The sequence below is a fragment of the Stegostoma tigrinum genome, chromosome 41 (genome assembly GCF_030684315.1).
Source record: "Stegostoma tigrinum isolate sSteTig4 chromosome 41, sSteTig4.hap1, whole genome shotgun sequence".
NCBI lineage: Eukaryota > Metazoa > Chordata > Chondrichthyes > Orectolobiformes > Stegostomatidae > Stegostoma > Stegostoma tigrinum.
Genome location: NC_081394.1, coordinates 13,125,772 through 13,147,250, shown reverse-complemented (window position 1 = coordinate 13,147,250; position 21,479 = coordinate 13,125,772).

Below are 21,479 nucleotides of genomic sequence, written 5' to 3'. Positions count from 1 at the left end.
CATGTGTAGTCCATGATTCAGTTCTCCCAATTTTAGCAATATTACTTATGGACGCCTTCACAGATTCGGCAGGGCTCTCCTTGGTTCATGTTTCCAGTGTCTCATTGATGCCAGGTGGTCTGTCCAGCTTTATTTCATTGCTGAGACTTTGTGGTAAACAGCACAAATGAGTGCTTTGTTCGCTCGGTATGGAATGCACTTTACATTCGCTCACATTTTTGTTGAGTCTGGAGTTACATTTGGATCGAACCAGTTAATATCCCGTGGCGATTGCAAATTGTGTTCACAGTGGGGCATGAGGGAATCATATCACCTTTTTTTTAACTCCCCGTCTGATAAAAGACAAAAATTCGATGTTTATAGTTTTATTATTATTATTATTATTATTCCAAGATTTACCTTCCATGGTGCAATCCTGAGATGTTCATCTGAATATTAATTGAGATTACAGGCAATGATTCAGCATTAATGCCAACCGGCTGATGACCAGGCATAGATACATTATTAGAACTCCGATGTCCAGAGTACTTCCGACAATAAACTGTAGACTTTGCAAGACTGGAGCCATTGTCCGAATGAACAAGCAGTATTGTCTCATGACAATTTGTGCAAACTGATGGTTTTTTTTTCAAAATTTATGAAAAATCTCAATCTAGAACACGTAAAACGACGGAATTTCTGACATTCTCAAGGTGTAAATATGTACGAAATGAATTCTAATGATTCCTCTGAATTCAACAAAGAGCAAATGTGTTCAAGGAAGATCACATAGACCTTTCGATACTCAGACTTAATTGATGCCGTGAAGATGCGCGATGAGCACAATGGCTTATCTTTATAGACAATTCCGGATGCTCATTTTCAATGATGTATCTTCGTATCTTTCGGACAAGCCACACTGGCATAGTTTGCATCAACATGTTTCAAGATGTGATGGTTTGATCAATCATCATGTGAATGTTATTCACTGTATTCTCGAGTATGTATAGGACTAACTCTAACCACCCAGCAGCCATTACTTCAGTTGCTCATATGGATTACAACCAGTTTACGGCTTCACCAAATTAATTAAGCTCCTAAAAGTCGTTAACCCAATTCTCAGCTGACTTAAACTGTGAAAGTGTGAATATTCTTCCAAAGCCCGATAGTTGCCACAGCTTTTTTTGGACATTATATTCAGCAGTTACCTGCAGCTACACTAAAATATCAAGGCTTTGAAACAGAGAAAAAAAAAACAAAGCTTTAGCATCACTGACAGCTTTTGCAGAGGGAGAAACAATGGTTTGGTTTCGATTGTAATCAGTCTCCAACAATGTTCCCGCAACTTGTAATTTCCTTCAGCAATTCTTTTTCATTTGTTTTGGCTGAACAGCAAGTGCACATTTTTAAATTCCATTAACGATCACGGATCTCTCCCAAGGTATATCTGTATTCCAACTCATACCCTGCTACAAAATAAGATCTCAGTTCATAAAAGATGAACGTTTAGTATTGCAAACTTCAATTTCCACTTTATCTCATTAAATGTATTAAGTTGTCTGACTCGCAACAGCAGAAATATAGTCCTGCAATTTCTTACCTCATGCCATATCCTTCCCCTGGGTTTAGAATGCGAGAAGATCGTAATGCTCAAGCTATTTTTGTCTGAAAAATCTGTCAGCTCGATTTTGATTTAATTTGATAATTTCACCTTACTATTGTTACATCTACTGAATACAATGAAAATATTGTTTTGCCTGCCAACCAGAAAAAAATATAAACTAGGCAAGTATATCAGGATAGTCGAATGCAAAATATAGAGCTACAGCTACATGGAAATTTTCAATCTATTTAATGAAATGTCAGTTTATAATTCTGAGAAAAGTGAGGAAGAAAAAAAGACTTTTCTTAAAATTGTTGGGACGTATTCATACTCATTTGCTCCTCCTAACCGATCGAAGAGGATGGAAGACAATGGAATGAGAGTGGGAGACGTCGTTGATTATAATCACTGTATTTCCAAGGCATTGGGAAATGTGCATGGAATCAGTGGAAGGAAGGCTGATTTTCATGATGCCATAGGCAGCATTCATAGCTCTTCGTAACGCTTGCGATCTTGGGCAGAGCAGTGCACATTTCAGTCTCCGATACATCGTGATAGGATGATTTCTGTGGTGCATGTAGACAAAAAAAAATGTGTAGAGCCATAGTCATATAGCATGGATACAGACCCTTCTGTATAACCAGCCAATGTCCAAACAAATCTGGAACTCAGCCAGTTCCACCTGCCCGTTCCCGGTCTATATTCGGCCAAAAGTATCTTTCCTCTTCAGTGATCTATCTAAATATATTCTAAACTTTGTCATCATAGCTACATCCAACAGTTCCTCACGAAGATTGTTCAACACGCGAACAACCCTTTGTGGAAATGTTCACCTTTGTGTCTTTTTAAGAATCACTCACATTAAAACAGTGCCAACCAATTGCAAAACACTCCATCCTATGGAAACGACAACTACCCCTAGAACTATTTGCACCCAATTTATTTATAGATTTCTATGAGGGACCGTCTCAAAATCCCATGCTCCAGTTAAAAAAAAACCCAGAAAATCCAAGCCTATTCAACTGTTCTTTCAAATTGAAAACTTCCATCCCTGGCAATGTCGTGGTTAATCTTTTCTGAAAATTGTTGAGCTTCTTTAATATCCTTCCTATTACTGGGCAATCAGAACAGGTCATTATGTTCCAGAAGTGACCTCACTGATGACCTGTACAACCTTAACTTTACCTTCCATCTCATATACACAAAAAAAAATCAGTAAAAGTAACTATGCCAAACGCATTTATTGTCCCAAAATTTCTATATATGATACAAACTTCAAATAATTGTCTGTCATCTTCAGTAGGTCGCGGTGATATCTAACATTAACAAGACCCTTCCATTAATTGCAGAAGGCCTACCCTTTTTTGTGTGTCAAAATTCAATACCTGACATTTACCTCGATTTAACTTCATGTGGCATTTTCCTGCCATTGACCAATTTCTTGATTTCCTTGTGTCATGTTAGAAAACATTCTTCCCTCTACTCTGCCACCAACTGCATTAACCACGTCTTGTATATTCTCATCCAAGACATTCATATAAATTGTAAACCAAAGGGAAACTAAAGCCAATCCCTTTGGAACACTGTTGGTCCCAGGTCTTCAGTCTGAAAAAAAAACAAGACTCCACCATTAATCTTTCTTTTATGGTGTATCGCCAACTTGCATCCACTGGGAAGCTCACCAAGAATTTCAAGTGACCTATCTGTAATTTACCATGCAGATCCTTGTCAAAGGCCTCAGTACAATCCAAGTAAACAACATGGACTGCTCTGCGACCATCATTTTTTTATTAACTTCATTGAGTATACTCATTCAATTTGTGAAGCATGATTTTCTTCCCACAAAACCACTCTGACTGCCCCTAATCGATTCTTGATTCTCTAAGGGTCCATATATCATATGTTTACAATGGCTAACAATAAAATTACTCACAAATGGTGTCACACTCACAGGTCTATAGTTCTCAGTTTCTCCTTGCAATCTTTCTTAACAAAGATGGCATATTAACAACCTACCTTCATCAGGCCTCTCTGCCATAACTATAGATAAACAAATATTTCTCCAAAAGATCTCGCAATGTCCTCTTTAAATTCCATTAACTTTCTCCGATACATGAGATCAGTTCCCAGAGATTTATTCAATTTTTTTCTTCTCTAAATCCTCCTGTACGTCATCTTCCGTAGTGGACATATCAAATTTTTAAATTTTATTGCGAAGAAGGAGAGTCTGTGATGTGTTTCGTGACTGTAGAGTCAATGTGGATGGACCAGGATAAATTGTTATTGATATTGGCAAATATGAACTTAACAATTTCGAATAACTACACTGAAACATTCTTGATGAGGATTTGGGTTTGTCCTCCACTCCACATCCTAAAGTCGATGATCAGCTCTTTCATTTTGTTGACAGATCCACGTTTGTGTCTTCAAACTTTCTTGTACAAAATATCATATGACAGCTTTCTTAACATACGGATTAATATTAATCCTTAAAAATGAGATAAAAACGCATTTTCACCAGACGTGTTAACACGAATGGGTTGGGGGTTGCTGAAAGAAAACAGAGCATTTCGCAGTTTTTTGTTGCCATAGTTTCCTGAAAGAAATCTTCAGAAGTTTGTGGACCTTTCTAAGGCAAAAGACAATATTTGAATTAGAAAAGAACTGTGTACCAGTTCTATTGTGCATCTTGCTCACTGTGCACTTGAAAAAAAAAGTTCTTTTCTCCGTGCACCTAATGCTCTATCCGTTTATCTTTTGAATAAGGCTTCTCACTCTTGTTGTCTTTTCTGGCTTTCGGATATTTGTGTGACATTTTAATTCTGGTTTATTTTGCACCTGCAGCTTTTGCAAAGGAACAGGCAGGTATGGCATTTACAATTTCAATATCTTCAGACCACAGCTTTAGTACTATTATGATTTTGAAGATGTTGTTAATAAAGTGAGTTTGTTCTTACGGGCATCATATATTCAGGAAAAATAAAAAAAAATATAAAAGTACAATGTAGCATTCCACCACTGAAAGTCTCAAACAGAAACATCAGTTTATCCGCCTGTTAAAGAATGATAATGATGTGACTACGAAATGCATGAAGATATCAACAATTAAGAAGATGTAGCATAAAACATTTTATTTCATTTAAGCACTCCCTTGACACAATACTAAGGTCACGCAAGCTTTTCTGGGTGTGTCAGGTGTAAGTACTAAAGGGACACTGTAACAGATTGAGGCATGTGTTTGAGTTTATCTGCCAGTGAGGTTTGACTTCCCCCTTACCCGGAAAATTTGTACCATTCCTTCCCTGGCCCTCACCCACTTTTTTATTCCCTCTGATACATCAATGACCTAATCAGAACTGCTTCCCTCTCTCATCCGGAAAGAGAAACATTTCTCTGTTTCATTTCCAATTTCCAAACCACTTTCGACTTCGTTAGCTCATCACTGACTCATTCCTTCTCTTTCTCAAAAATAATAGATTGGACACCACTATCCATCAATGAACCATCAATTCCCACAGCCAGCTTGACCTTGCTGATAAATGCTGTTTTTAAAAATGCTCTATCCTATTTTCAAAATACCTATATCTCTTTCTGATGTGTTCCAATAATGTGAATTTCAATAGGATGGCCACAAAACGGTTCACCTTTTCTCTCAAACAGAAACCCCACGAGCATACTTAACAGCGTGCACAGGCGTGATCAAGCTACCTCCCGAAGTTGATTCTCTTCTTTTCACAACAGCTATTGTGTCTTCTTCAGTCTGACATAGCAATGTCACCAGAACGTCATCAATAGCGTCATGAGCTGATATTTCCACCATGTTCAGCGAGAAGTCACCACAAGAAAAGTAAAAATATCCAGCCTTCGTCAGCCTTCCATGTTGACCGTTTCTTTCAAGATACTATAGTGCTCACATCCCCGCAGCACTGTCCCTTGCAATCGCAAGTGTCACATCTGCTCACTTACTTCTTCTCTCATCGATACCGAAGGCCACAGATTCATTTTCCAAGTGACAGACTTCCAGACTTACCAACACTTTTGTCAAACTATTCAAACATACTTGCAGTTCATAATTTGGTCTCCTCTACATTGCAGAGACAAAGCGCAAGCTCAGAGACCACTTTAGAGAATGGCGATATTCTGTCTGCAACAATAACACTGAACTACCAATCACTTGGCATTCCATCACACCTCCGTGTTCCACCACCAAAATCTTTGTCTTAGGCTTGCTGTAGTGTTTCAAAGTGGAAGCAGAATTCTTAATTTTCCATTTCAAACCCAAGTCTTCTGTGTTAATTATTAAATTTTGTGGCTTGTGCACCTTCTCAAATGACATTAAACCTATGCCCGAACATAAAAGAAAACTCATTACTTGGATTTCTGCCATTAACAACCAGTTGTCAGCCACGAATGTTCCATCTGAACTGCAATCCATTATCCCAGGCTAAAGTTTACACATTGATTTCTCTGCCCAACTACCTCTTATTCTCTCACTTGTTCCCTGCCGCTCTCTCTCTCTTTCTCTCTCTCTCTCTCTCTCTCTCTGTGTGTGTGTGTGTGTGTGTGTGTGTGTGTGTGTGTGTGTGTGTGTGTGTGTTTGTGTGTGTGTGTGCACGCGCGCGTGTGTGTGTATCTTTGTGCACATGTGTGTGTGAAATCGTCGTCCCATTCAGATTCAGGTGCACTTCCATAATTACAATGGGCCAAATTACAAAATAAAAGCGAACAATGCGGCAGGGAAAATTATAAACCAGTTATGTTGCTTGGGAGTAGAAATCGAAGGAAAACAAAAAAAAAGTACATGAGCCATTATAACTTTAGGTAAGAATAGATACATTGGAGAAGGCAGAGAGAATAGGGCAGCATGGCACAGAGAGAATTAGAGAGAGAGAGTGAGCAAGAGAGAGGGAGAGTTTCTCTATCATGATAGAGGCGGAAGCAGAATCAATGCAAGGTGGGCTTGACTGACGAATTGAAAAATAAGGCAAAGTAAACAAGTGCACTTCCGATCATAGAGATCCAGAGAGAAGTCGTCGTGCCTTGTCCTGGATGGAGCTAATCATGCATGCACAGACTCTGGGATAAAGTGGCTCTGCGATTCTGATAATGAGATGTTTTAAAAATATGATAAAATATGTGTTAGTAAAATATACTGAAGATTCGAGTTAAAAAAAACAATCATTATTGTTGGACATCAAAGTAGATACCTCTATATTCTGATAAGCAGGCAGAACGTAACACAAATTGGAACCTTGAAATATTGAATTACAGTCATTGAAAAAAATGTCTCTATGCCTACCACCGAGTATACACAGCAAACCAAATTGTATACTATTTAACGCTGTTGTAATGCCCGGTAAATCCAAGTAAATGCAAAATGATATAATTGAATAAGGTATTCACCAGTTAATAAAATAATATAAATATAAAAAGAAAAGCCGTGCATTCTGGACATTTGAAAGAATACCAGAAATTTCTTGAGTATCTTAGTAATCTGAAGTTTGAAATAGGTGCGATTGGACTCAATCTGTTTGCTCACCATGAATACTGTTGTATAGCTGAGTTTCCAGTAAAATCCGGTTCTATTATTTTGACGCTTTCAGCAAGCATATTTTTCGATGATCAGCACGCCTTCATCAACTTTTTTCCATTAAATGCTTCTTCTCGACACAGCGGAGATAATATTAATATGGCATAGGTCTAGTCATATTAAAATGATATTGAATTATTAATAGGATCGTTTGTAGATGAGCATATATGAGGAAGAAGACGTTCCTTTATTTCCATTATGGAAATCGGTCACAAGTTGCAAGAAACAGGTACAGTTTGATAACTTTTCGCACTAGAGTAAAATCAATTTTCGATTAATCCAAGATAACAAAATGTGGAACTGGATGAACACAGCAGGACAAGCGGCATCTCAGGAGCACAAAAGCTGACGTTTTGGGCGCAGACCCTTCATCAGAGAGGGGTATGGGGAGAGGGAACTGGAATAAATAGGGAGAGAGGGGGAGGCGGACCGAAGATGGAGAGAAACAAGATAGGTAGAGAGGAGAGTACAGGTGTGGAGGTAGGAGGGGATAGGTCAGTCCAGGGAAGATGGACAGGTCAAAGAGGCAGGATGAGGTGGTAGTTAGGAAATGGAGGTGCGGCTTGGGGTGGGAGGAAGGGATGGGTGAGAGGAAGAACAGGTTAGGGAAGCAGAGACAGGCTGGGCTGGTTTTGTGATGCAGTGGGGGGACGGGACAAGCTGGGCTGGTTTTGTGATGCAGTAAGGGGAGGGGAAGAACAGGGCTGGTTTTGGGATGCAGTAGGCAAGGGGGAGATTTTGAAGGTTGTGAAGTCCACGTTGATACTATTGGGATGCAGGGATCCCAAGCAGAATATGAGTTGATGTTCCTGCAACCTTCGGGCCGCATCATTGTGGAATGCAGAAGGTGCATGATGGACATGTCGTCTGAGGAACGGGAGGGTGATTTGAAATGGTTTGCGACTGGGAGGTGCAGTTTTTTGTTGCGACCGAGCGGAGATGTTCTGAAAAGTGGTCCCCTAGCCTCTGCTTGGTTTCCCCAATGTAGAGCAAGCCACACCAGTTGCAATGGATACAATATACAATATATGTGGTATATTGTATCCATTGTGCCGGATGTGGTTACCTCTACATTGGGGAAACCAAGCGGAGGATCGGGGATCACTTTGCACACCACCTCCGCTTGGTTCGCAACAAACAACTGCACCTCCCAGTCGCGAACCATTTCAACTCGCCCTCTCATTCCTCAGACGACATGCCCATCATGGGCCTCCTGCAGTGCCACAATGATGCCACGCGAAGGTTGCAAGAACAGCAACTCTTATTCCGCTTGTGAACCCTGCAGCCCAATGGTATCAACGTGGACTTCACAAGCTTCAAAATCTCCCCTTCCCTTACTGCATCCCAAAACCAGCCCATTTCTTCACCTCCCCCCACTGCACCACACAACCAGCCCAGCTCGTCCCATCCCCCCATTGCATCCCAAAACCAGTGCAGCCTGTCTCTGCTTCCCTAACCTGTTCTTCCTCTCACCCATCCCTTCCTCGCACCTCAAGCTGCACCTCTATTTCCTACCTACCACCTCATCCCGCCTCCTTGACCTGTCCATCTTCCCTTGACTGACCTATCCACTCCCTACCTTCCACACTATACTGTCCTCTCTACCCATCTTGGTTTGTCTCCATCTTCGGTCCTCCTCCCCCTTTTGCCCTTTTTATTCCAGTTCCCTCTCCCTATCCCCCTCTCTGATGAAGGGTCTAGGCCCAAAACGTCAGATTTTGTGCTCCTGCGATGCTGCTTGTCCTGCTGTGTTCATCCAGCTCCACATTTTGTTATCTTGGATTCTCCAGCATCTGCAGTTCCCATTATCACTGTTGATTAATCCATCCAGATAGCACAGAAATTGTACATTGATAATGTATGTTCTTCTACAGATCCAGCAACGGTGTAGTCAGATAAGAACAGAGAAGAGAGCGAAAAGTTCAACATTTATTTTAATGTTTCTTTATTGACACAGACGACTGAATCTGTTCACATGTTTTGAGTGTTTCTTCCCCCACTTGTCAGACAAAGAAGTCAGTGTTGACAAATCAAAAAACATTTACACACTTTTTAAAAAACAAATCATACTATTCTGTGACACAGAAAAAATAAATCATGGAGCATTAAGTTCATCAGTCTTTTGGACAGAGGCAATGACATAATGGACACGCACACGCAAACACACACACGGACATGGACATTTTCAAGTGTTTATACATCTCATCAGAGAGAGATAAACTGTATTTACAAATCTGAATGCTCCAACATTTGCATGCCAAAGTAATGATCAAGAAGACGTGACAAGTGACATATGGAGAGGGGGTGAATAGAAAAGACGCAGAGAGATGACGAGAGATAAACCAGATGTGAGAGAGAAAGAGAGATGGAAGTAGACAAGATGACATCCAGATAATGGAATGAAGTGTTTGAATGATAATCGTCTGCTGGCATTGTGCACCTCATGCCTTGACACCTCATGTGTGCAACTTATGCAGACCACAGCGATCAATGCTTTATATATACTCGTCCGTGAAATTTCTGGCAGACATCATAGGGCATTTTCAACTTAAAACAGTGCATTCATTGTGTTCATACATATTTTCTCACCTTCTATTTTTACCACGCAGAACTGAAGAACTACATAGAAAGTACGTGCTGTTAAGAAAGTGATTTAACAATGAGTGAATTAATGTTTCAACAGAATTAATCATGTGAAAATTGCGAAGATATACGAATATTCATTTTAATATTTTGTGCAAATGACAATTTTAAATGTATTTATTGAAATTTCAGAGCAGATTATTGTAGTAAGTTATTTCAGTGAATCATACACATGTGTTTACCAGTTAACAGGCACAGAGTGCCAATTCAGTCTTCTGTGATGAAGAATGCATGCTGAGAGAAAAGAAAATTGCAAAATGAATCCTCTTCAACAAAGGCACCAGAAATGTATTTATTTCTAATTTTCCCTGAAAAAAAAACAATTCTGGCTTTGCTATTGGATACCTGAGTGACGTTTTGATTTTGGTTTAATTTGTTATGCAGCATTTGCAAAGGAACAGGCAGGTATGGTGATAAGTATTTCAATATTACCTGACTAACAAGTTATTTACGGAATGATGTAGAAGTTGATACTGATAAGCTGCTCCATGAAATTGTTTTGGCAAGGGCAAAGCATTTTTTATTTAAAAAAAAGATAATTTTGTTCCCAAACAGCCAAACAGGTAATTCCTGTGTATTATGCACAGGAATGCATTCACTCTCATAAGAAGAAAAAATCAGATTTTTTAGGCAGAAATAAATCATTTAAAAATTCAATTTACATTTATATGTGTACAAAGTGCGCATTTTCATTTGCTCCTGTTGGGAAGTGGATGGTCAAGTGTATAAAGAAGGACAGAGAACTTGTGATGGGCAGTGTAATATTTAAGTAAAGTAACTCAAAAGAGGCATACAGAGCTACAAACTGAGAAAGAAATCAAAGCGTAGTCAGTCATTGCATAGAAGAGATAGTTGGGCAGAACTCACATTGAACTGCTTGCCTCTGCATCATTTGGTCAGATGATGAACCTGTACTCCTTCATGGAAGAAATAATGACAGTAGCAAAAGATTGGCTGGCTGACGGTTCAAATGCCCACCACAAACAATTACTTGACACCAATAAAATTCTTTGAGTTTGACATGTTTGCGAATTTTAAATCCACAAGACTGATTCTGCAGCAAACAATAATGAAATCAAATGTGAAAGGCATAACAGTTTGTGAATTTTCCAGTCTGCCAGCTGCAAATGTATCTGCCCACGTCAATGTACTAAGAGTAAAAATCACGCAGTCGTCATGGAGATGAAGTTCCGAAATCACATTGAGAATTCTGCTTTTTTTAACGCAATCATTAAACTCACTAGGTCAGATCCCAGATGATCTGTAAACTCAACAGTAGGCATCCATGAGGGCCATTTTATTTTTTAGATTAGATTAGATTCCCTACAGTGTGGAAACAGACCCTTTGGCCCAACAAGTTCATGCTGCCTCTTGAAGCATCCCACCCAGGCACATTCCCCTATAACCCTCACATCCCTGAGCACTACGGGAAATTTAGCACAGCTGATCCACCTAACCTGCACATATTTGGACTGTGGGAGGAAACAGGAGCACCCGCAGTAACTCCATGCAGACACAGGGAGAATGTGCAAACTCTACACAGACAGTCGCTTGAGGCTGGAATCGAACCCTACCCCCTAGTGCTGGGAGGCTGCAGTGCTAACCACTGAGCTACCGTGCCGCCCTGCTTTGAGCCAACAACTGCAGCAGAAGAGTATACTCGTAAATTTTAAACCTTACGACCTGGTACGCACCCCCACCTCCCACTAAATGGTTAGCATTAAGTCAGTGATCAATGCTGCTTCATTCGAGAGTCACAAAACCAGGCCAGCACCAGGCAAACTTAAAAATGACACGCCAACTTCGTGAAAATAACAATCAGGATGACTTCATGACAAATGGCATGAATGACATGGGATTGATGTATTTCAAAGATCGTACAAACAAAGAAGGGCATCCAAACTCTGCAATCCTTCCACAATTTGTGCTGAACAATTAAATGACTCGTTGCAGAAGAATGATCTACACAGATAAAAAAATAACAAAATCTGCAATGATTGACCATGCAAACCGACAATGGCAAAACATAAGTCTGAAGTATTTGTGCAAACTTCAGCTAAATGTGCAGACAGGTTGATTCACCACTTTCTGCTCCAGCAGTGCCCAGAATTACGGATATTTGTCTTCAACAATTCAATTCACTCTATCTAATATGGTAAAATATGTGTTGATACTGGTAAGTGAAAAGATAATGGAACGTGTCAACAGGAAGTTAACAAAACACACACCTCAAATCCAGCCTCCCAGGTTACTTGCAATTTGTGGAACGTCACGATAGATCCATGGCAGGTGTCATCTCTTTGGACTCACACTCAACGCTAAATTATCCGGATAACAAGCAAACATTGCTCAGATACAAGAACAAAGTTGGAAAACCTCAACAGGTCTTGCAACATGTGTGAAGTAAGTAAAACAAAAATAGAGTTAGCGTTTCAGTTCCGGTAACCTATCCTCAGAACTCATGATGGATGGGAAAACGTCAGTTTATAAGCAGAAAATAGGGAGGTTGGTGGGTAATGCAGTAAACAATAGAATAGGCCCTCTGGAGAGAGAAAGGCAGTTTGACAAAAAACGGAGTTGATAACGATCTGATTGGGAGGGTGAACAGTTGTTAATGGGGACCATTATTGACTATCAACAGAGGATGTGTAATGGCAGGCTTTGTGGTAACTATGTGCTGGGGAGGGTGCTGGAACATGGGAGAGTTTAGGCCCAAAATGATTGAATTTGCAATTGAGCCCAGAGGCTCAATTTTAGCAGCAAATCGAACGTCATCTACAAATTACCTTGCAAGAACTGTGACAAACACTACATTGGACAAACAGGCAGAAAGCTAGCCACCAGGATACATGAACTTCAACTATCCACAAAACGACATGACCCACTATCACTAGCATCCTTACATACAGATGAGGAAGGACAGCACTTTGATTGGGACAACACATCCATTCTAGAATACGCCAAACAGAGACAAGCAGGATAATTCCTTGATGCATGGCACTCCAACCGGAACTCCATCAACAAACACATTGATTTGGAGCCAATCTACCATCCTCAGAGAAAAAAAGAACAGGAAATGACATCACCAAACACAGGAAATGACATCATCAACCCAAGGAAACCTAAACAGATAAATAGAAAGTGGGACATAACACCAGCGCTTCATCGGAGGCTCACTGATGATGTTACCTTGAATGTGATGAAACGTCTGAAAACTAACCTTCCAGCTCAGCGAGCAAACTCACATTCAATTTATCTTTCTTTTCTGTTACATATGATCCATAGAAAGCATCCTATTCAGATTCATAAACGCTTTTTATGTTGACTGCTCTTCCTGAGGCCACGAATTATTATGGAGTTTTCAACACAGTCCCATGCATTCCGAAAAGTAAAAACATTTCCATTGAAGTCATCTACATTTTATGCTCCTTTGAGAAACGAAGCAACATCACCGAAGACCTCTCTCATTACAGTTATACTTTCTTCCAAACAGTTTTGTAAAGCAGAAGGGACAAAAAGTTTGACATCGTAGACATGCTCGTAAAGCCACTGAGTTTCGTTGCAAATGCTTCATCACCCGGTTAGGTAACATTAATATTGTGCCTTCTGTAAAGTGATTGTGTTCAGTCCCAATGGTTGTTGTCTGTCTCGTTTTGCTGGGGTGGTTGGTATTATTTCTGGTTTTGCTTCTCAGTGGTATGCACACAGAGTGTAATTTAATTCCTTTGTGGATGGAGGTTAGAATGCCAGTCCTCCAATATTGCCCTGCCACGTCTCTGTTTTGTTTATGCAAGTTTCAATGTGTTGTCCCATTCAAATTCATGTCCTTCATTCATGAAAAATGACACAAGTGAAAATTGGTCATGTCATTTATGGACCAGTTGGTGTTCAAATATCTGTATTGCTAATTTTCTTCGAGTTTGGCCTATGTAATTTTCCTCACATCCCTCACAGTCCAGGAGCCACCACACAACAGGTACTCGCAAACGGAAAGGATCCCAAAGCCAAAACTACTATATAAAATACTGTGTCACGTATACAATACTGTGCAATGATTGTGAGAAACACTACATATGCCAAATTGGAAAATAAAATGCCAATATCCATATGTGAACATCAACTAGATATCAAGAGATATGATCTGTCCTCACTTATCTCACGAAATACGGGCTGCGAGGGACACAATTTCAACTGGGGTAACACATTATTAAATGCACAAGAAAAATAGCGACACAGTACGGAATTCTTGAAGTCCTGGTATTTCAACTATAACTTCATCAACAAACATATCAAATTAGACCTTGTCCACAAACCCCAGAGAAACAAAATTGGAAGTAATACCAACTAGTCCGGAAAATGTGGCATGTAAATACCAAGCCGATCAGAACACAGGTTTTTCACTGGATGCACTCTCATAATGATAACTAGAAGGGCAACAAAACATTTGCAACCAAAACCAGTAGATTGGTGAGCATGCATACAACTTCATTCACAACAAGAACTACAAACTTATTTGACAACTTTAGGGATCCAAAGTTTAAAACAAGTACCAGTAAATTTAGCAAGCATACAAATGGAAACCTCATATATTAGTTTTGGCCTGACTCTGCAACTTTATCATTGTATTCTGTACGCATTCTATTAGACTGTTGGAGCTATCTTATGCTTTTGTCTTGTTAGCAAAGAAAACAATACTTTCCAATATATCTCGGGTGTTCCAGATATGTTCTGTTGACAAAAAAAGGGCAAAGTACAAATTCAAGCCGGGTATTAACACGGAACCTCCTTTCAGACTACTCTCAATCATTGTAAGCTTTGGAATTTTTCATAGACTGCACAATCAAGGTGTGCTTGCCAGCAATAATCTGTTCCATGGGGCTATGTCTGTGTTCTACCAGAGCTACTCAGCTGTTTACCTCATTACACTGTTTTTATTTTCCAACATGGAAAAAAGGGACGAATTCTTGAGTTCAATGAGAGTGATAGACTTTGACATGAACGTAGCATTCAAGTGGGCATGTCATGAAGTATCCCGACGAAAAATACAATTAATTCGTCGAGAGAGACAAGGTGTCCATATGTTTAGGTCATACCTAACAATTTTTTTTTTGAGATTATGGCTATTGGAAATCAGTCATCTAAGTTCCAAGGAACATTGCAGCGTTCGTGAGGGGAGTGTACATACCCTAGCCATCTTAACCTGTTTCATCAATGAAATTTTCTGTATCATAATTTCAAAAGAAAAGATAGTTGACGATAATTGATCAATATTCAGAACCGTTCGCTTCTCCTTTGATACTGAAGCAGTCTATGTTCAGATATGACAAAAGCGTGACATTTACCAGGCTTGGGCTTAAAGTGTAAAGTAGCTCTCACTCCACACAAATTGCAGACAATGTTATACGTGACACCTTAATGGTAATCCCTTGCATTTCAACAAGTTTACCATTGTTGAACATCCCACTATCAGCATACTTGAGGTCGCATTTTCCCAAATAAATAGAGTTTCTGCAAGAACAAGTTAGTGGTCAGGTCTGCTGCAGCAAGTAACTTACCTAGTGACTCCTTGAACCCTATAGCCAATCCATAAGACCAAATTTTGGAACATATTGAAATACGAGCCATTTGGTTTTGATACATTCAAGAAGTTTGCAATAATGCACGACAAAGCATACCACTTCATCAGTAGAAATTCAACAAATTTCCAGATCCACCCTCAAAAATGTTCACGATCAACATTGTGCACTCTATAAAATACACGGCAGATATTCACTCGAAGACTCTTAGACAACACAGTGCAAAGATGTGACCGCTTGCATTTGACAGAAAGATGCAACACATACAGAAGAAGTTCACAAATCACTATTCCTCTTCAAGCCACTCACATACGGACTTGAAAATCTATCCAATTTTCTTCACTGTAGCTGCATTAAAAGGCTGGACTTCCCTTCTGAAGTCAGCGTAGATGAATCAATACCAAATGGAGCTCAATGTTTCAAGACTGATTTTCAGAACAACGTCTCAAAGGCAGTTAGGAAATTGAATGAGGTACTGGCCAGCTGGCGAAGCCCAACTCACACAAATTAAGAAAATAAATCTTGAGAGTCTCAACTTGGATAAAAATATTTTCCTGAACTCTTGGTTCATTTTACAGAACGTAATCAACATTAGAGGCAAACAATATATTTTTCTTTAAACATTTACTCTGTTTATGTCCGACAGAGCATAAAAAGTTAAAAGACAATATGAAGAAAATAAACCTTGGTCAAATATTTTATGAACAATGACAAATACTCATTGTGAATAACCACAACCAGGTCTATATTTGTTAAGATTCTGTTCAAGTACATTCATTTACCTCCCACCTTCCATTGTGACACAATATGTGCCCACAGCGTGGCATGGATGATTTCATTGAGAGATAAGCTAAAGTGTATTTGTTTGAAACCAAACACACATTGATACCAGCGCCTATTTTATTATGATTATTATTAATATTATTTAACTGATCTGATTCTGAAGTAAAGATGAAAATTTCTTACTTTTTTGTTGACATTGATTGATTCAAAAGTTGAAGAATTTTCTTGGCTTTGGTCAAACTTTGAATTGCGAGCCAACTTAAAACAAATGTATCTTTTACTTCACAGAACTTACGAGGCAGCAAACTGGTGAGTTCAAAAAAAGAGGAGATAATTTGTCTATTCAATCCACTACTATCAGTGCAATATCCGGCTCAGAAGGAGCAGTGCTCAGTGAGCTTGTCATTTCAAATTAATTAGTTGAAAGAGAATCTGGATTCGTATGACACCTGATTTTGACCAACATAATATAACATTGATATCTCCATCAACGCAATGTTGTTGATACAGCAAACAAATAAATTGATGAATAAAGTACTTGCCATTACATCAAAATGTGACATTACTTTGGACTGGAATATAATGTGTGATGTCTACTTTGGAAGTGAATATAATTTGTGATGTCTAGTTAAGTTTTGAACCAGTCGGGAATCAATACATTTCCAGTGTGAAATAAAGCAATGCACCAGACATTAAAGGGCAGGGTACAATACGTCTGAGAAAAAATATACATTATTTGTGCAATACTAAACTTCAAATTTGTTGAATACACAATACACATAAGCCAGCAACATCTTAAATAAGGACGGATGTGGAGACTTAAATGGAGAGAGAAATAGATTCAGGGGTAGAGAAAGAGAGGCAGAGAGAGAGAGATGAACTGTTTACACAGAGTATTCTGTAACTTAATATGTACAATTTATGTAAATCAGAAGGGATGGGCGTTTCAAAGAAAACCGTTTCCAAAATGTATGTCCGACAAATTAGTTTCTGATTTTTTTTTTCTCTAAATGTACTTTGTTCATACTGTTTATATGAATCTTTTCCATTTATCTAATTGTCAATATCCCACATGTTGAATGTGTATATTGCATCACTCTACTTTTTCGAAAGCAATGAATTGGCATCTTTAATTTGTGATATCATGTGATGATACCACGAAGTGAGTGTTGAAAAGAAAGCATAAATCAATGACATATAAAAAGTAAGCGGGTGAATTATGAATAAGTTTCATATTTATCAACATGCATTGGATTTTGACATACATTGATTAATGATCGTTTCTTTCCAATGATATATCACAATTCTTTTTCCTTTCAAAAAGGCTTAGTAGGATCTTATAAGTGGTCGGGCACACTTTATAACGTACAGTTCAACTAATAAAGGGGAGCTTTTAATAAAGTAAATACACAGTCAGCAGCATGCTTTTTATCAATAGTATTAGATGCTTCTGAAACGAAAATGAGACATAATGCGTTCTCATACCGTGACCGAGTTATAGAGCAAGAGAGCACAATCTCTAATTCAAGTTGTCTACAGCACACATTGTGCTCACTTATTTTCACTAAAATTGAATGCTTAAGTTGGTCTGGCTGTCTTTTGGACATCCGGCTGATATGTTGCCCCATATTGTTTGAAAAATAACAGGCCGTTATGGCTGATAAAATTGATCTTTCTATTCATGAGAAATTTATAGCATGTACAAAGAAAGCGTTGTTGCTGAGAAACCACACTATAAACATTTAATGATCAGATAATGAGATCGCAAAATGATAACAAGAATATTTCATCACATGAAACCAAAAAAAAGATGTTAATTCATTGCTTTCGAAAAAGTACAGTGATCCAATGTATACATTCAACTTGTAGGATATTGGCAATGAAATGAATGGAAAATTGATGGAGGAAGAAATATTTAAATGTGGCAAGCAAGGAAACCTCAGTTCAATGAAAATCGGAAATAATTCAGTTAAAAATCAGATACATATCTGTTTGCCTCCAAAGAGAGTGAGTACTCTGCTTTCATAATATTTCTCCTGGAGCGAGAGAGATATTGAGAATGAAAGAAAGATGCAGTGATAGATATATAGACAGATAGCTAGGTAGGCAGATAGAAAAATAGATAGATAGATAGATAGATAGATAGATAGATAGATAGATAGATAGATAGATAGATAGATAGATGGATAGTTGGATAGATGGATAGATAGATAGATGGATAGATAGATAGATGGATAGATGGATAGATAGATAGGTGGATAGATAGATAGATAGATAGATAGATAGATAGATAGATAGATAGATAGATAGATAGATAGATAGATAGATAGATAGATAGATAGATAGATAGATAGATCAAGATACATGAGAAGGAAATCTGCATGAATGTGCGAGTACAGTGATCGATAAATCATAAAAAATAATTGAATTAAAAGTGGAAAGAGTGACAGGTTCACCATAAAACTTAATGAAATGAAACAAATAAACATTTGCTGATATCTACCCAGTGTTAAGATGTGAGGGAGGATAGTGTTCATCAAGGGGGCTATTAACTCGAGGACAGTTGGCCAGGGAAAATGGCACTGAAAAGATGAGTAGAAGACAAATGAGACAAAAAGAATTTCGGATATGTCAGAAGTTTGTAAAAGGAATATATGTGTGTATCTCTCTCTCTCTCTCTCTCTCTCTCTGTGGTGTGTGTGTGTGTATGTGTGTGTGTGTGTTTGTGTGTGTGTGTGTGTGTGTGTGTGTGTGTGTGTGTGTGTGTGTGTGTGTGTGTGTGTGTGTGTGTGTGTGTGTGTGTGTGTGTGTACCTCTGTATACTGAAACGACACTAGACACAATTCAATCTAGAGCCTTCATGAATCACAGTGTGTTTTCAAATGGTTCTTTTCTGATTTGAATAAGGATAATTAAGAGAAGGGTCAACAACAGCAAAGAAACAAACAAACAAATAAACCTACACACAGAAACAGGCCATTCGGCCCTCCAAGCCTGCACCGATCAGGATCCTCTGTCTAACCTGTCATCTATATAGCAGCTAGATTATATATGAATCTTTGTTAAGTAATAATATATTATTGCATTGGCATTGGCAATAAATGGAAAAAGAAGGGGGAAAAGAAAGTAAGAACGAGTCTCGTGACCCTCTGCCCTTCCGTGGCACCTTAATTGACGACAGGCCTGGAGGATTAGGTTCATTCATTGGACAGTTCACGATTCAGGCACGAGGGGAAGAATAGCAACAGCAGCAGGTTGCAACAAAACTACCTCTGCCTCATACAGAATCACAAGTAACTAGTACAGAAAACAATGGATAAAATAGACGAAACTGCTGTCTGGTATAGAAAACACAGAATGGCAAAAAATGTGCAGGGTTCATCTTTGGCTTTTAAGGGATAGTGCAAAGGACTCAGTCAAGTGCATGTTGTTTTTAAGTATTATTCTAAACATTCCCAAGCAATTTTCCCGTCCTGTATAATCTATTTTCTCATGCAGCTGTCGATGGTCATCCTTATCTTTTATTCCTTTGGCCAATCCTATGCATTCCATTCGTGATGATATTTGACAGCATGTGTCACACTTGAAAGTACAGAGTCAAATCAAAAATAGTCATTACAAGAATATGCAATCTGCACCAAAAATATTTATTGTTGTTATCTACAAATTTTGCTCCACAATTGAGTTCTTTTCAGATTCATGTTATTTGTTTGTGTATTTCTTTTTCAATCCCTATCCAAGAAACCCCTACGACACCTGAGCCTTATCTCAGTCTTTTTTAAAATCACATACACTTACTGTATTAACATATTGCAATCTCTCCTGCTGTTTTAGTCAAAAAAATGCTCTAGATTGGTCCCTGTGTGTCATGTGTTGCGGCCTATTTACACAGTTCACCAGTCCTCCTCCCACAGTCAGAACTCATTCTTTTCACATTACCAAGGGAAAACAATCAATTCACCTAATACAATCGTATCTGATTGTAGAGATCTGTTGAGATTTGGTAGCATATGGAACATTATCGGACATTATTTTGAAATGGAATTCAAACATTTTGCTTTGATTCAAGGACAAAATACTGTGTTCCTTCTCGAAGATGACCCACCTTTCTCTTAAAGTTACTTCACAAATCACTCTAGATATTTGATAAATCTCTGCGTAAATTTGTCCACGTTTAATGTTCTGTTTTCTGTCTTAAAGTTACTCACCATTTTTAAAAATAATATATTGAACCATTCATATTTCATGAATGTGAATGTATGTGAGTATATACATTCACATTCATGAAACTGTGAATGTATATACTCTATCATATTCCACAATCCATTTAATGTTCAGGTTATTATGAAACTTAACTGTTTTAGTACAGCATGACGCCTGAGTCTTAACTTACATTTTGTCATGACATCTATTAGTGTTTCCATGTTCAATTGTTTCAAAATTCCTGACACTCACTATAATTCATGTTTCTATGGTACATACCCAACACTGAAATGTGGCATTAATGTTTTCCTCGATGGGTCGAAAGTACTTCAACCAACATTGTGTTGCAACATTGAAATTGCACAGATTCAAGTTTCAGTGTCTCAAATTTCTGAGGAAAAGGAAAAAAAAACTCCATCTGTTGCAAGTCAAACAGAATGTGTTAATTAATTTTGATCTAGAAAGGGTTCAAAAGGCATTGGTGCAAAAATTCCTGTTATCCATCTCTCCACCTCCATGAAGGAAGGAAAAGCCCACTTATTTTTGTTAAATTTGACTCACCTAAATTCCTCTCTCACAAGGACTTGCATTTTCAAATTCTAATATTCCAATCAATAGAGCTTGTTTCTTATATTTTAGAAATTTGTGACACTGAATTCTGAATGTCATTGCAGTATTTCAACGTCGCAACACAGAGATGGAAGAAGTAATGTCGAACCATCAAGCAGTTCATTATTTACACATTTCAGTTTTGAGGAAAACTGTGGAAATATCTATGATGTGAGTGCCAGGCGTCTTGAATTCACTCATCCTGGCTACTCTTAAGGATGTTACGACTCAGCAAGTATACCCTGTTGTCCGAAAAAAAATGGAGTACTTCGCTGAACATTTAAAGGGATTCTGTGAAACGCATACTAAATTCACAGTAACAATGGTTCAAAGGATATTAAAAGTGATTATAGCTTATCATTCGGAATTAAATATTCAGTATTGTGTAAAAACAATATTTGAAATTTCCTTCTCGTCAGTAAGTGAAATTCCGACTTCCAAAGACTCAAAATTTAACGAATTTCAATTATGCCAAAAAACCAGTTCCAAGAGG